The following is a 14092-nucleotide window of genomic DNA, read 5'->3' as shown; positions in this document are numbered from 1 at the left end:
AGCCCTGAATAAAACACCCTGCTTTTACTACCTCCCAACACTAACACCTGGCCTTGCTATTGTTCTCTTCTCTCTCAGCCCAATCAGTCTATTAATAGATGAACTAACCTCCATTTGTGTTGGAAAATCATTCCAGGTGACTACCTCATTTATTTTTTATTTATTTATCCATTATTTTTACCAGGTAAGTTGACTGAGAACACGTTCTCATTTGCAGCAACGATCTGTGGAATAGTTACAGGGGAGAGGAGGGGGATGAATGAGCCAATTGTAAACTGAGGATTATTAGGTGACCGTGATGGTTTGAGGGCCAGATTGGGAATTTAGCCAGGACACCGGGGTTAACACCCCTACTCTTACGATAAGTGCCATGGGATCTTTAATGACTTCAGAGTCAGGACACCTGTTTAACGTCCCATCCGAACGACGGCACCCTACCCAGGGCAGTGTCCCCAATCACTGCCATGGGGCATTGGGACATTTTGTTTAGACCAGAGGAAAGAGTGCCTCCTACTGGCCCTCCAACACCACTTCCAGCAGCATCTGGTCTCCCATCCAGGGACTGACCAGGACCAACCATGCTTAGCTTCAGAAGCAAGCCAGCAGTGGTATGCAGGGTGGTATGCTGCTGGCATATCACCCTGATGAAGCTGGTTGAGAGAATGCCAAGAGTGTGCAAAGCTGTCATCAAGGCAAAGGGTGGCTACTTTGAAGAATCTCAAATATAAAATATATTTAGATTTGTTTAACACATGTTAGGTTACTACATGATTCCATATGTGTTATTTTGTTACGTCCGTCGTTGAATGAATGAGACCAAAGTGTAACGGCTAGCTTAGTTAGCGGTGCTAGCTTACACGGCGGTGCTAGCTTAGTTAGCGGTGCTAGCTTACACGGCGGTGCTAGCTTAGTTAGCGGTGGTGCGCGCTAAATAGCGTTTCAATCGCTGACGTCACTTGCTCTGAGACCTTGTAGTAGTTCCCCTTGCTCTGCAAGGGCCGTGGCTTTTGTGGAGCGATGGGTAACGATGCTTCGTGGGTGTCAGTTGTTGATGTGTGCAGAGGGCCCCTGGTTCGTGCCCGGGTATGGGCGAGGGGACGGTCTAAAGTTATACTGTTACTGTGTGGAAAGTAATTTAATGATCATTTAATAATGAAAAAAAAACATACCCGGCCAACAAAGAAATAGAAAACTAGAATGCCCACCGAAGTCACACCCTGACCTAACCAAATAGAGAAATAAAAACGCTCTCTAAGGTCAGGACGTGACATGTTTCATAGTGTTGATGTCTTCACCACTATTCTACAATGTAGAAAATAGTTTAAAAAATAAAGAAAAACACTGGAGTAGTGTCCAAATGTTTGACTGGTACTGTATGTGATCGGATGCAGACTACCATTATACAGATACAGTAGAGGGAAATAGGATCTCACCAATCTGTTCTCAGCCATCAAGTCATCTGCAGCTATAAGAAAAAAAGGACTAGATTGGTTGGTGAGTGATGATGAAGGCTGTAGACAGGTGTTTACATTGAAACACTGCAGTAGGAGACAACAGTGCCGTCACCAGCATACAGGTCAATTATTCATCTGAGGATGAGTTTTTTGGGATTGTCACTGTCTGCCACATCTTAAATATTTAAATGGAGCTACTGCATTATGGAATAGGAAAGTATTTTTTTTACAACGTCCTTGTCATTCTGCTGCCCTTGGCGAGACAAGAATATTCCCAGTAAGCAAAATGACGGCTTTAAAAAAATAAAATAAAAAACGTTATACGACCTTTTTCAAAAAATGTAAGCACATTAATCTACACACAATACCCCATAATTATTTTTTTTGCAAATTTTAAAAATAAATTAAAAGTGAAATATTCCATTTACATAACTATTCAGACCCCCAGACCCTAGTACTTTGTTGAAGCACTTTTGGCAGCACTACAAGCTTGGCACACCTGTATTTTGGGGAGTTTCTCCCATTCTTCTCTGCAGATCTTCTCAAGCTCTGTCAGGTCGGATGGAGAGCGTCGCTGCACAGCTATTTTCAGGTCTCTCCAGGGATATTATGTTCGATCAGGTTCAAGTCCGGACTCTGGCTGGGCCACTCAAAGACATTCAGAGACTTGTTCCGAAGCCACTCCTATGTTGTCTTGGCTGTGTGCTTAGGGTCATTGTCCTGTTGGAAGGTGAACCTTTGCCCCAGTCTGAGGTCCTGAGCACTCTGGAGCAGGTTTTCATCAACAATCTCTCTGTACTTTGCTCTGTTTATCTTTCCCTCGATCCTGACTAGTCTCCCAGTCTATGCTGCTGAAAAACATCCCCACAGCATGATGCTGCCACCACCATGCTTCACCGTAGGGATGGTGCCAGGTTTCCTCCAGACATGATGCTGCCACCACCATGCTTCACCGTAGGGATGGTGCCAGGTTTCCTCCAGACATGATGCTGCCACCACCATGCTTCACCGTAGGGACGGTGTCAGGTTTCCTCCAGACATGATGCTGCCACCACCATGCTTCACCGTAGGGACGGTGTCAGGTTTCCTCTGAACGTGACGCTTGGCATTCAGGCCAAAGAGTTAAATCTTGGTTTCATCAGACCAGAGAATCTTGTTAGGTGCTCTTTTGGCAATCTTCACGCGGGCTGTCATGTGCCTTTTACTGAGGAGTGGCTTCCGTCTGGCCGCTCTTCCATGAAGTCCTGATTGGTGGAGTGCTGCAGAGATGGTTGTCGGTCTGGAAGGTTCTCCCATCTCCACAGAGGAACTATAGAGCTCTGTCAGAGTGACCATGGCACCGATGATGATGGCACCGACAGAGATGGTCGCCTCTCTTCAGGTCCTTAGAAAACTTTGCAGTTATTCGTTTTTTACGTATTATGTCATACATTGTTATCCCAGAAAATGTTAAATGTTTTTACATACAGCTGGGAAGAACTATTGGATATCAAAGTGATGTCAACTTACCATCATTACGACCAGGAACACGACTTTCCCGAAGTGGATACTTTGTTCGGAACCTCCACCCTGGACGTGATCTTATCCCAGAGGCCGACCCAAAACAACGTGGTCGCCACAGGAGAGGCAGACGGAGCGACCCACTGGTCAGACTCAGAAGGCGAGCACACCATCCACTGCTTCCAAGCATATTACTCGCCAATGTCCAATCTCTAGATAACAAGGTGGATGAAATTAGGGCACGAGTTGCCTTCCAGAGAGACATCAGAGATGGTAACATTCTCTGTTTCACGGAAACATGGCTCACTCGGGATACGTTGTCAGAGTCGGTACAGCCACCTGGTTTCTTCATGCATCGCGCCGACAGAAACAAACATCTCTCTGGTAAGAAAAGGGCGGGGGTGTATGCCTTATGATTAACGACTCATGGTGTAATCACAACAACATACAGGAAGTCCTTATGTTCACCTGACCTAGAATTCCTTACAATCAAATTATCCGCATTATCTTCCTAGAGAATTTTCTTCAATGATAGTCACAGCCGTGTATATCCCCCCCAACCAGATACCTTGTCGGCCCTGAAAGAACTTCACTGGACTCTATGTAAACTGGAAACCATACATCCTGAGGCTGCATTTATTGTAGCTGGGGATTTTAACAAAGCTAACCTAAGATCAATACTCCCTAAATTCTATTAGCATATCAAATGCGCGACACGAGCTGGCAGAATTCTGGATCATTGCTACTCGAACTTCTACGATTCATACAAAGCCCTCCCGCGCCCAGCCTTCGGCAAATCTTACCATGAATCCATTTTGTTGCTCCCAGCCTACAGACAGAAACTAACACAGGAAACGGCCATGCTCAGGTCAATACAATGCTGGTCTGACCAATCGGATTCCACGCTTCAATATTGCTTCGATCACGTGGACTGCGATATGTTCTGGATAGCCTCAGACAACAACATTTCATGTATAGGCTGACTTGGTGATGAGTTTATTAGCAAGTGCATCAGAGATGTCGTACCTGCTGTGACTATTAAAACCTTCCCTAACCAGAAACCGCGGATTAATGGCAGCATTAGCGCAAAACTGAAAGCGCGAACCACCGCGGTTAACCATGGCAAGATGACCGGAAACATGACCGAATACAAACAGTGCAGCTATTCCCTCCGTAAGGCAATCAAACAAGATAAGCATCAGTATAGAGACGAAGTGGAGTCTCAGTTCAACGGCTCAAACACCAGACGTATGAGGCAGGATATACAGTCAATCACGGATTACAAAAAGAAAACCAGACCCATCGCGGACATCAACGTCTTGCTCCCAGACAAATTAAACAACTTCTTTGCTCGCTTTGAGTACAATACAGTGCCACTGACACGGCTCGCTACCAAAGCCTGTAGGCTCTCCTTCTCCGTGGCCAACGTGAGTAAAACATTTAAACGTGTTAACGCTCGCAAGGCTGCGAGGCTGCAGACAGCCTACCGCCCCTATAGGTCCACTGATGATGCAATCGCCATCACACTGTACACTGCCCTATCCCATCTGGACAATACCTATGTAAGAATGCCTATGTAAGAATGCTGTTCATTGACTACAGCTCAGAATTTAACGCCATAGTACCCTCCAAACTCGTCATTAAGCTCGAGACCCTGGGTCTCGACCCCGCCCTGTGAAACTGGGTCCTGGACTTTCTGACAGGCCTCACCCAGGTGGTGAAGGTAGGAAACAACACCTCCACCTCGCTGATCCTCAACACTGGGGCCCCACAAGGGTGTGTTCTCAGCCCTCTCCTGAACTCCCTGTTCACCCATGACTGTGTGGCCATGCACGTTTCCAACTCAATCATCAAGTTTGCAGACGACACTACAGTGGTAGGCCTGATTACCAACGACGAAAGACAAGACGGCTTACAGGGCGGAGGTGAGGGCCCTCGGAGTGTGGAGTCAGAAAAATAACCTCTCACTCAACGTCAACAAAACAAAGGATAGGAAACAGCAGAGGGAGCCCTTCGACCTCATGGCTTGGTTTTTGCTCTGACATGCACTGTCAACTGTGGAACCTTATATAGACAGGTGTGTGCCTTTCCAAATCGTGTCCAATCAATTGAATTTACCACAGGTGGACTCCAATCAAGTTGTAGAAACATCTCAAGAATTCTCAATGGAAACCGTTGTGATTGGTCCATTCCATATTGCCCGTTTTACATTGACCTGTCCTGTTTTTAGGATATGTTGTTTGTCAACATGACAGCGCTTTTTTGTTGTTGATTGGGAATGGACAAGCAAAATATTTTGCACTCTTGCCTTTGACAAAGTGGGCACTGCTTATCACAGGGCGGCATCAACGCCACCGGTTGAGAACAATTGGCATTGTTTTTTGGTATAATTATGTGATGTTTTCTGTGTTGTTGGAGGTGTGTCTTGGTCAGTTAAACTCAGAATATGCCACCCTTGTCAATCTGCTGCCATAGGCGGCTGCCTAATCATGTCTAATGAGAGAGCCGGCCGTGAATGTGGTTCAGGCCACCATCATGACTGGCCTGCGTTCATCGGAAGGCTGTAATTACCTCTCTCTCTCTCTCTTTCTCCCTCTCTCTCTCTCTCTCTCTCTCTCTCTCTCTCTCTCTCTCTCTCTCTCTCTCTCTCTCTCTCTCTCTCTCTCTCTCTCCCCTCTCTCTCTCTCCCAATCTCTCTCTCTCTCTCTCTGTTGTTATAGGGTCGGTTTCCGGCAGTAGAACCCCTAAGTGATCTGGTTACATGGAGAGCAAAGGGAGGTAAAGTGGAGGCTGAGTACTGTAGCCACCACCACCCGTACAGTCAGTTACTAGGCAACGCTGTCCTCATCACAGCAGGAAAAAGAGTCGAACTGAACATTAATCACTTTGTGTGTCTTCAGATTTAAATTTCCTTCACATCTCAACGGCCTTCACATCTCAACGGCCTTCACATCTCAACGGCCTTCACATCTCAACGGCCTTCACATCTCAAAGTCAGACAGAATTAAGTTTCTTCCTAACAAACTAAGGTTGATTTAAATTGATGCCATGAAACAAATATACAGCGCCAAAATTCGGAAGTTCAGCACCACAGGGCAGTGGACAGCAACTGTCTCAGGGGCATCCCTGCAGAGACTAAATTGCTTTTTATTTTTTTGATGTGACCCAATCCGGCATCCATAGCCTTTGACACATAAGGCCCAGTATAGCAGCATTTAGAATTCCCAAAGCTCATACAAGCTGATGGTGAGCAAACCAACCTGCCTGATTAGGATGATCAGTTTTTCCTGATCCTCGGCTCTGTGTATCCATCAATCCAAATGGGATCAATTACAAAGGTAAACACACCTAGTAAACACGGCTAGCCTGCAAAGTCAATTTATTTTATTTATTTATAAAGCCCTTCTTACATCACCTGATATCTCGGTTTGTAAGCAGGTTTGGTGTGGATTCGATGTGACTGTGTTGTGTACTAGCTTGGATCCTTCCTGTCTCCCTCCCTGTCTGCCTCCCTCCCTGTCTGTCTCCCTCCCTGTCTGCCTCCTTCCCTGTCTTCCTGTCTCCATTTCTGTCACCATCGCTGTCTCCCAGTCTGTGTACCTGTCTGTCTCCCTGTCTGCCTCCCTGTCTGTCTCCCTCCCTGTCTTCCTGTCTCCATGTCTGTCACCATCGCTGTCTCCCAGTCTGTGTACCTGTCTGTCTCCCTCCCTGTCTGTCTGTGTACCTGTCTGTCTCCCTCCCTCCCTGTCTGTCTCGCTCCCTCCCTCCCTCCCTGTCTGTCTTCCTCTCTGTCTGTCTCCCTCCCTGTCTGAATCCTTGTCTGTCTCCTTGTCTGTCTCCCTCTATCTCCCTACCTAACTAACTGAGATCAACAGGATCAGTCATCACAGGATAAATACTAACTGAGATCAACAGGGCCAGTCATCACAGGATAAATACTAACTGAGATCAACAGGGCCAGTCATCACAGGATAAATACTAACTGAGATCAACAGGGCCAGTCATCACAGGATAAATACTAACTGAGATCAACAGGGCCAGTCATCACAGGATAAATACTAACTGAGATCAACAGGGCCAGTCATCACAGGATAAATACTAACTGAGATCAACAGGGCCAGTCATCACAGGATAAATACTAACTGAGATCAACAGGGCCAGTCATCACAGGATAAATACTAACTGAGATCAACAGGGCCAGTCATCACAGGATAAATACTAACTGAGATCAACAGGGCCAGTCATCACAGGGTAAATACTAACTGAGATCAACAGGGCCAGTCATCACAGGTTAAATACTAACTGAGATCAACAGGGCCAGTCATCACAGGATAAATACTAACTGAGATCAACAGGGCCAGTCATCACAGGGTAAATACTAACTGAGATCAACAGGGCCAGTCATCACAGGATAAATACTAACTGAGATCAACAGGGCCAGTCATCACAGGATAAATACTAACTGAGATTAACAGGGCCAGTCATCACAGGGTAAATACTAACTGAGATCAACAGGGCCAGTCATCACAGGATAAATACTAACTGAGATCAACAGGGCCAGTCATCACAGGATAAATACTAACTGAGATCAACAGGGCCAGTCATCACAGGTTAAATACTAACTGAGATCAACAGGGCCAGTCATCACAGGATAAATACTAACTGAGATCAACAGGGCCAGTCATCACAGGGTAAATACTAACTGAGATCAACAGGGCCAGTCATCACAGGATAAATACTAACTGAGATCAACAGGGCCAGTCATCACAGGATAAATACTAACTGAGATTAACAGGGCCAGTCATCACAGGGTAAATACTAACTGAGATCAACAGGGCCAGTCATCACAGGATAAATACTAACTGAGATCAACAGGGCCAGTCATCACAGGTTAAATACTAACTGAGATCAACAGGGCCAGTCATCACAGGGTAAATACTAACTGAGATCAACAGGGCCAGTCATCACAGGGTAAATACTAACTGAGATCAACAGGGCCAGTCATCACAGGATAAATACTAACTGAGATCAACAGGGCCAGTCATCACAGGATAAATACTAACTGAGATCAACAGGGCCAGTCATCACAGGGTAAATACTAAAAATACTAACTGAGATCAACAGGGCCAGTCATCCAGGTCATCAGGGCCAGTCATCACAGGATAAATACTAACTGTGATCAACAGGGCCAGTCATCACAGGATAAATACTAACTGAGATCAACAGGGCCAGTCATCACAGGATAAATACTAACTGAGATCAACAGGGCCAGTCATCACAGGGTAAATACTAACTGAGATCAACAGGGCCAGTCATCACAGGATAAATACTAACTGAGATCAAGGGATATAAAGTAGGTGTTTATGTGTAACTCTGTGTTGTTGTTTGTGTCGCACTGCTTTGCTTTATCTTGGCCAGGTCACAGTTGTAAATGAGAACTTCTTCTCAACTTGCCTACCTGGTTAAATAAAGGTGAAATAAATAAAAATATATATATTTTAAAATATATAAGAAATGCTTATGTGATAATAAATGGATGTTTAGTATGTTTATGAGGGTTATGAAATCATTATGTAGGTACCTTTCAGATAAGGTGTTTATCAAAATAATGACCTAGTTCTCTCCAACAGATACAAGTGAGGAAAGGATAATGTCGATACAGGATTCAGGCCCCCAGTCTTATGTGGTATTGGGAGTCGATACAGGATTCAGGCCCCCAGTCTTATGTGGTATTGGGAGTCGATACTGTCTTATGTGGTATTGGGAGTCGATACAGGATTCAGGCCCCCAGTCTTATGTGGTATTGGGAGTCGATACAGGATTCAGGCCCCCAGTCTTTTGTGGTATTGGGAGTCGATACTGTCTTATGTGGTATTGGGAGTCGATACAGGATTCAGGCCCCCAGTCTTTTGGGAGTCGTGATTCAGGCCCCCAGTCTTATGTGGTATTGGGAGTCGATACAGGATTCAGGCCCCCAGTCTTATGTGGTATTGGGAGTCGATACAGGATTCAGGCCCCCAGTCTTATGTGGTATTGGGAGTCGATACAGGATTCAGGCCCCCAGTCTTATGTGGTATTGGGAGTCGATACAGGATTCAGGCCCCCAGTCTTATGTGGTATTGGGAGTCGATACAGGATTCAGGCCCCCAGTCTTATGTGGTATTGGGAGTCGATACAGGATTCAGGCCCCCAGTCTTATGTGGTATTGGGAGTTGATACAGGATTCAGGCCCCCAGTCTTATGTGGTATTGGGAGTCGATACAGGATTCAGGCCCCCAGTCTTATGTGGTATTGGGAGTCGATACTGTCTTATGTGTTTAACAGTAAAAAAGTAAACACTTAAGGTGTGTGTAAGGCCTTGACTGCAATAACAAGCATTCAGAAACACTCACCCTCACCTGAGATGAGCATATAGACTATTGTATAGACTGAGCTGAGGGTATAGACTGAGCTGAGGGTATAGACTATTGTATAAACTGAGCTTAGGGTATAGACTATTGTAAAGAATGAGCTGAGGGTATAGACTATTGTAAAGAATGAGCTGAGGGTATAGACTATTGTATATACTAAGCTGAGGGTATAGACTGAGCTGAGGGTATAGACTATTGTATAGACTGAGCTGAGGGTATAGACTATTGCATAGACTGAGAGGAGGGTATAGACTGATCTGAGGGTATAGACTGAGCTGAGGGTATATACTATTGCATAGACTGAGAGGAGGGTATAAACTGATCTGAGGGTATAGACTGAGCTGAGGGTATAGACTATTGTATAGACTGAGCTGAGGGTATAGACTATTGTATAGACTGAGCTGAGGGTATAGACTATTATATAGACTGAGCAGAAGGCATAGACTATTGTATATACTGAGCTGAGGGTATAGACTATTATATAGACTGAGCTGAAGGCATAGACTATTGCATAGACTGAGCTGAGGGTATAGACTATTGCATAGACTGAGCTGAGGGTAGTATAGACTATTGCATAGACTAAGCTGAGGGTATAGGCTATTGTGTAAACTGAGCTGAGGGTATAGACTATTGTATAGACTGAGCTGAGGGTATCAGCTAAACTGAGGGTATAAACTGAGCTTAGGGTATAGACAATTGTATAGACTGAGCTGAGGGTATAGACTATTGTATATACTAAGCTGAGGGTATAGACTGAGCTGAGGGTATAGACTATTGTATAGACTGAGCTGAGGGTATAGACTATTGCATAGACTGAGAGGAGGGTATAGACTGATCTGAGGGTATAGACTGAGCTGAGGGTATATACTATTGCATAGACTGAGAGGAGGGTATAAACTGATCTGAGGGTATAGACTGAGCTGAGGGTATAGACTATTGTATAGACTGAGCTGAGGGTATAGACTATTGTATGGACTGAGCTGAGGGTATAGACTATTGCATAGACTGAGCTGAGGGTATAGACTATTATATAGACTGAGCAGAAGGCATAGACTATTGTATATACTGAGCTGAGGGTATAGACTATTATATAGACTGAGCTGAAGGCATAGACTATTGCATAGACTGAGCTGAGGGTATAGACTATTGCATAGACTGAGCTGAGGGTAGTATAGACTATTGCATAGACTAAGCTGAGGGTATAGGCTATTGTGTAAACTGAGCTGAGGGTATAGACTATTGTATAGACTGAGCTGAGGGTATCAGCTAAACTGAGGGTATAAACTGAGCTTAGGGTATAGACAATTGTATAGACTGAGCTGAGGGTATAGACTATTGCATAGATTGAGAGGATGGTATAGACTGACCTGAGGGTATAGACTATTGCATAGACTGATAGGACGGTATAAACTGATCTGAGGGTATAGACTGAGCTGAGGGTATAGACTATTGTAAAGAATGAGCTGAGGGTATAGACTATTGTAAAGAATGAGCTGAGGGTATAGACTATTGTATAGACTAAGCTGAGGGTATAGACTGAGCTGAGGGTATACACTATTGTATGGACTGAGCTGAGGGTATAGACTATTGTATAGACTGAGCTGAAGGCATAGACTATTGTATATACTGAGCTGAGGGTATAGACTATTGTATGGACTGAGCTGAGGGTATAGACTATTGTATAGACTGAGCTGAAGGCATAGACTATTGTATATACTGAGCTGAGTGTATAGACTATTGCATAGACTGAGCTGAGGGTATAGACTATTGTATCTACTGAGCTGAGTGTATAGACTATTGCATAGACTGAGCTGAGGGTATAGACTATTGCATAGACTGAGCTGAGGGTATAGACTTTTGCATTTAATTTAATTTCTTCCATGCGCAGAAGATGCATCTCATTCTGCACCCATGAATCTTGAGAAAAGAAGACATTTCTACTAGTGTATCCTGGCCAGGGAGGACATGTTATGGGAAGGGAACTGACCAGGGAGGACATGTTATGGGAAGGGAACTGACCAGGGAGGACATGTTATGGGAAGGGAACTGACCAGGGAGGACATGTTATGGGAAGGGAACTGATCAGGGAGGACATGTTATGGGAAGGGAACTGATCAGGGAGGACATGTTATGGGAAGGGAACTGATCAGGGAGGACATGTTATGGGAAGGGAACTGATCAGGGAGGACATGTTATGGGAAGGGAACTGATCAGGGAGGACATGTTATGGGAAGGGAACTGATCAGGGAGGACATGTTATGGGAAGGGAACTGATCAGGGAGGACATGTTATGGGAAGGGAACTGATCAGGGAGGACATGTTATGGGAAGGGAACTGATCAGGGAGGACATGTTATGGGAAGGGAACTGATCAGGGAGGACATGTTATGGGAAGGAACTGATCAGGAGGACATGTTATGGGAAGGGAACTGATCAGGGAGGACATGTTATGGGAAGGGAACTGATCAGGGAGGACATGTTATGGGAAGGGAACTGATCAGGGAGGACATGTTATGGGAAGGGAACTGATCAGGGAGGACATGTTATGGGAAGGGAACTGATCAGGGAGGACATGTTATGGGAAGGGAACTGGCCAGGGAGGACATGTTATGGGAAGGGAACTGATCAGGGAGGACATGTTATGGGAAGGGAACTGATCAGGGAGGACATGTTATGGGAAGGGAACTGATCAGGGAGGACATGTTATGGGAAGGGAACTGATCAGGGAGGACATGTTATGGGAAGGGAACTGATCAGGGAGGACATGTTATGTGAAGGGAACTGATCAGGGAGGACATGTTATGGGAAGGGAACTGATCAGGGAGGACATGTTATGGGAAGGGAACTGATCAGGGAGGACATGTTATGGGAAGGGAACTGATCAGGGAGGACATGTTATGGGAAGGGAACTGGCCAGGGAGGACATGTTATGGGAAGGGAACTGATCAGGGAGGACATGTTATGGGAAGGGAACTGATCAGGGAGGACATGTTATGGGAAGGGAACTGATCAGGGAGGACATGTTATGGGAAGGGAACTGATCAGGGAGGACATGTTATGGGAAGGGAACTGATCAGGGAGGACATGTTATGGGAAGGGAACTGATCAGGAGGACATGTTATGGGAAGGGAACTGATCAGGGAGGACATGTTATGGGAAGGGAACTGATCAGGGAGGACATGTTATGGGAAGGGAACTGATCAGGGAGGACATGTTATGGGAAGGGAACTGATCAGGGAGGACATGTTATGGGAAGGGAACTGATCAGGGAGGACATGTTATGGGAAGGGAACTGATCAGGGAGGACATGTTATGGGAAGGGAACTGATCAGGGAGGACATGTTATGGGAAGGGAACTGGCCAGGGAGGACATGTTATGGGAAGGGAACTGATCAGGGAGGACATGTTATGGGAAGGGAACTGATCAGGGAGGACATGTTATGGGAAGGGAACTGATCAGGGAGGACATGTTATGGGAAGGGAACTGATCAGGAGGACATGTTATGGGAAGGGAACTGATCAGGGAGGACATGTTATGGGAAGGAACTGATCAGGGAGGACATGTTATGGGAAGGGAACTGATCAGGAGGACATGTTATGGGAAGGGAACTGATCAGGGAGGACATGTTATGGGAAGGGAACTGATCAGGGAGGACATGTTATGGGAAGGAACTGATCAGGGAGGACATGTTATGGGAAGGGAACCAGGGAGGACATGTTATGGGAAGGGAACTGATCAGGGAGGACATGTTATGGGAAGGGAACTGATCAGGGAGGACATGTTATGGGAAGGGAACTGATCAGGGAGGACATGTTATGGGAAGGGAACTGATCAGGGAGGTCATGTTATGGGAAGGGAACTGATCAGGGAGGACATGTTATGGGAAGGGAACTGATCAGGGAGGACATGTTATGGGAAGGGAACTGATCAGGGAGGACATGTTATGGGAAGGGAACTGATCAGGGAGGACATGTTATGGGAAGGGAACTGATCAGGGAGGACATGTTATGGGAAGGGAACTGATCAGGGAGGACATGTTATGGGAAGGGAACTGATCAGGGACTTTAACGCTCATTCTTTAGAACTGGACAGGAAGTCCAGACAGAGCGTCTTCTTTGTCTGTGTGAGGTTAGGATACAGTAGTAAGCCATTGTAGCCTAGTACTAGAGTAGCTTGTCTGGTACCCAGTGGAGTGTATTCATGGTTGCCATGGGAAGCCCCCCCCCCCCCAAAATAAATTATATATATATATCTTATTCTCTCTGTATTTCATAATTTTCTTTCAATTCGCAAGAGGCTGAATGTATTTAATAGGAGAAAGCATCCGAGCGAGTTAAACAGCGCGCCTCTGTCTCTCTATGAGTAGACCATCTATCTGATTCTGTCTGGTCATAAAGAGTATGACATTGTTGCCGCCTGTAGCGCTGAAGGCAAGGGCAGCCAGCGACCATCTGGCCTCCATTGACAAAGAAAGTGTGAAACATTTGCCAATCAGAGTTGAGCTTAACTTGAGTTGAGCTCAACTGTGAATGGTTCTGGCACACCAAAAAAAAAAAAAGGTGTGAAGGGAAGCCATCTTGGATTTGGCTTCGCTCCTATCAAATCCCATTGAGAGCAGACGTCATTGACAGAAAAACTAGAATTGTTGCATCTTGTTGTGGTGTTGTTCTCTGGTGGCTTGCTAGACAAAATGGCACCTTTTCCTAAATTAGCCATGGATGGAGATAG

The sequence above is a fragment of the Oncorhynchus keta genome, chromosome 27 (assembly GCF_023373465.1).
Source record: "Oncorhynchus keta strain PuntledgeMale-10-30-2019 chromosome 27, Oket_V2, whole genome shotgun sequence".
NCBI lineage: Eukaryota > Metazoa > Chordata > Actinopteri > Salmoniformes > Salmonidae > Oncorhynchus > Oncorhynchus keta.
Note: the sequence above shows the minus strand (reverse complement) of the source record.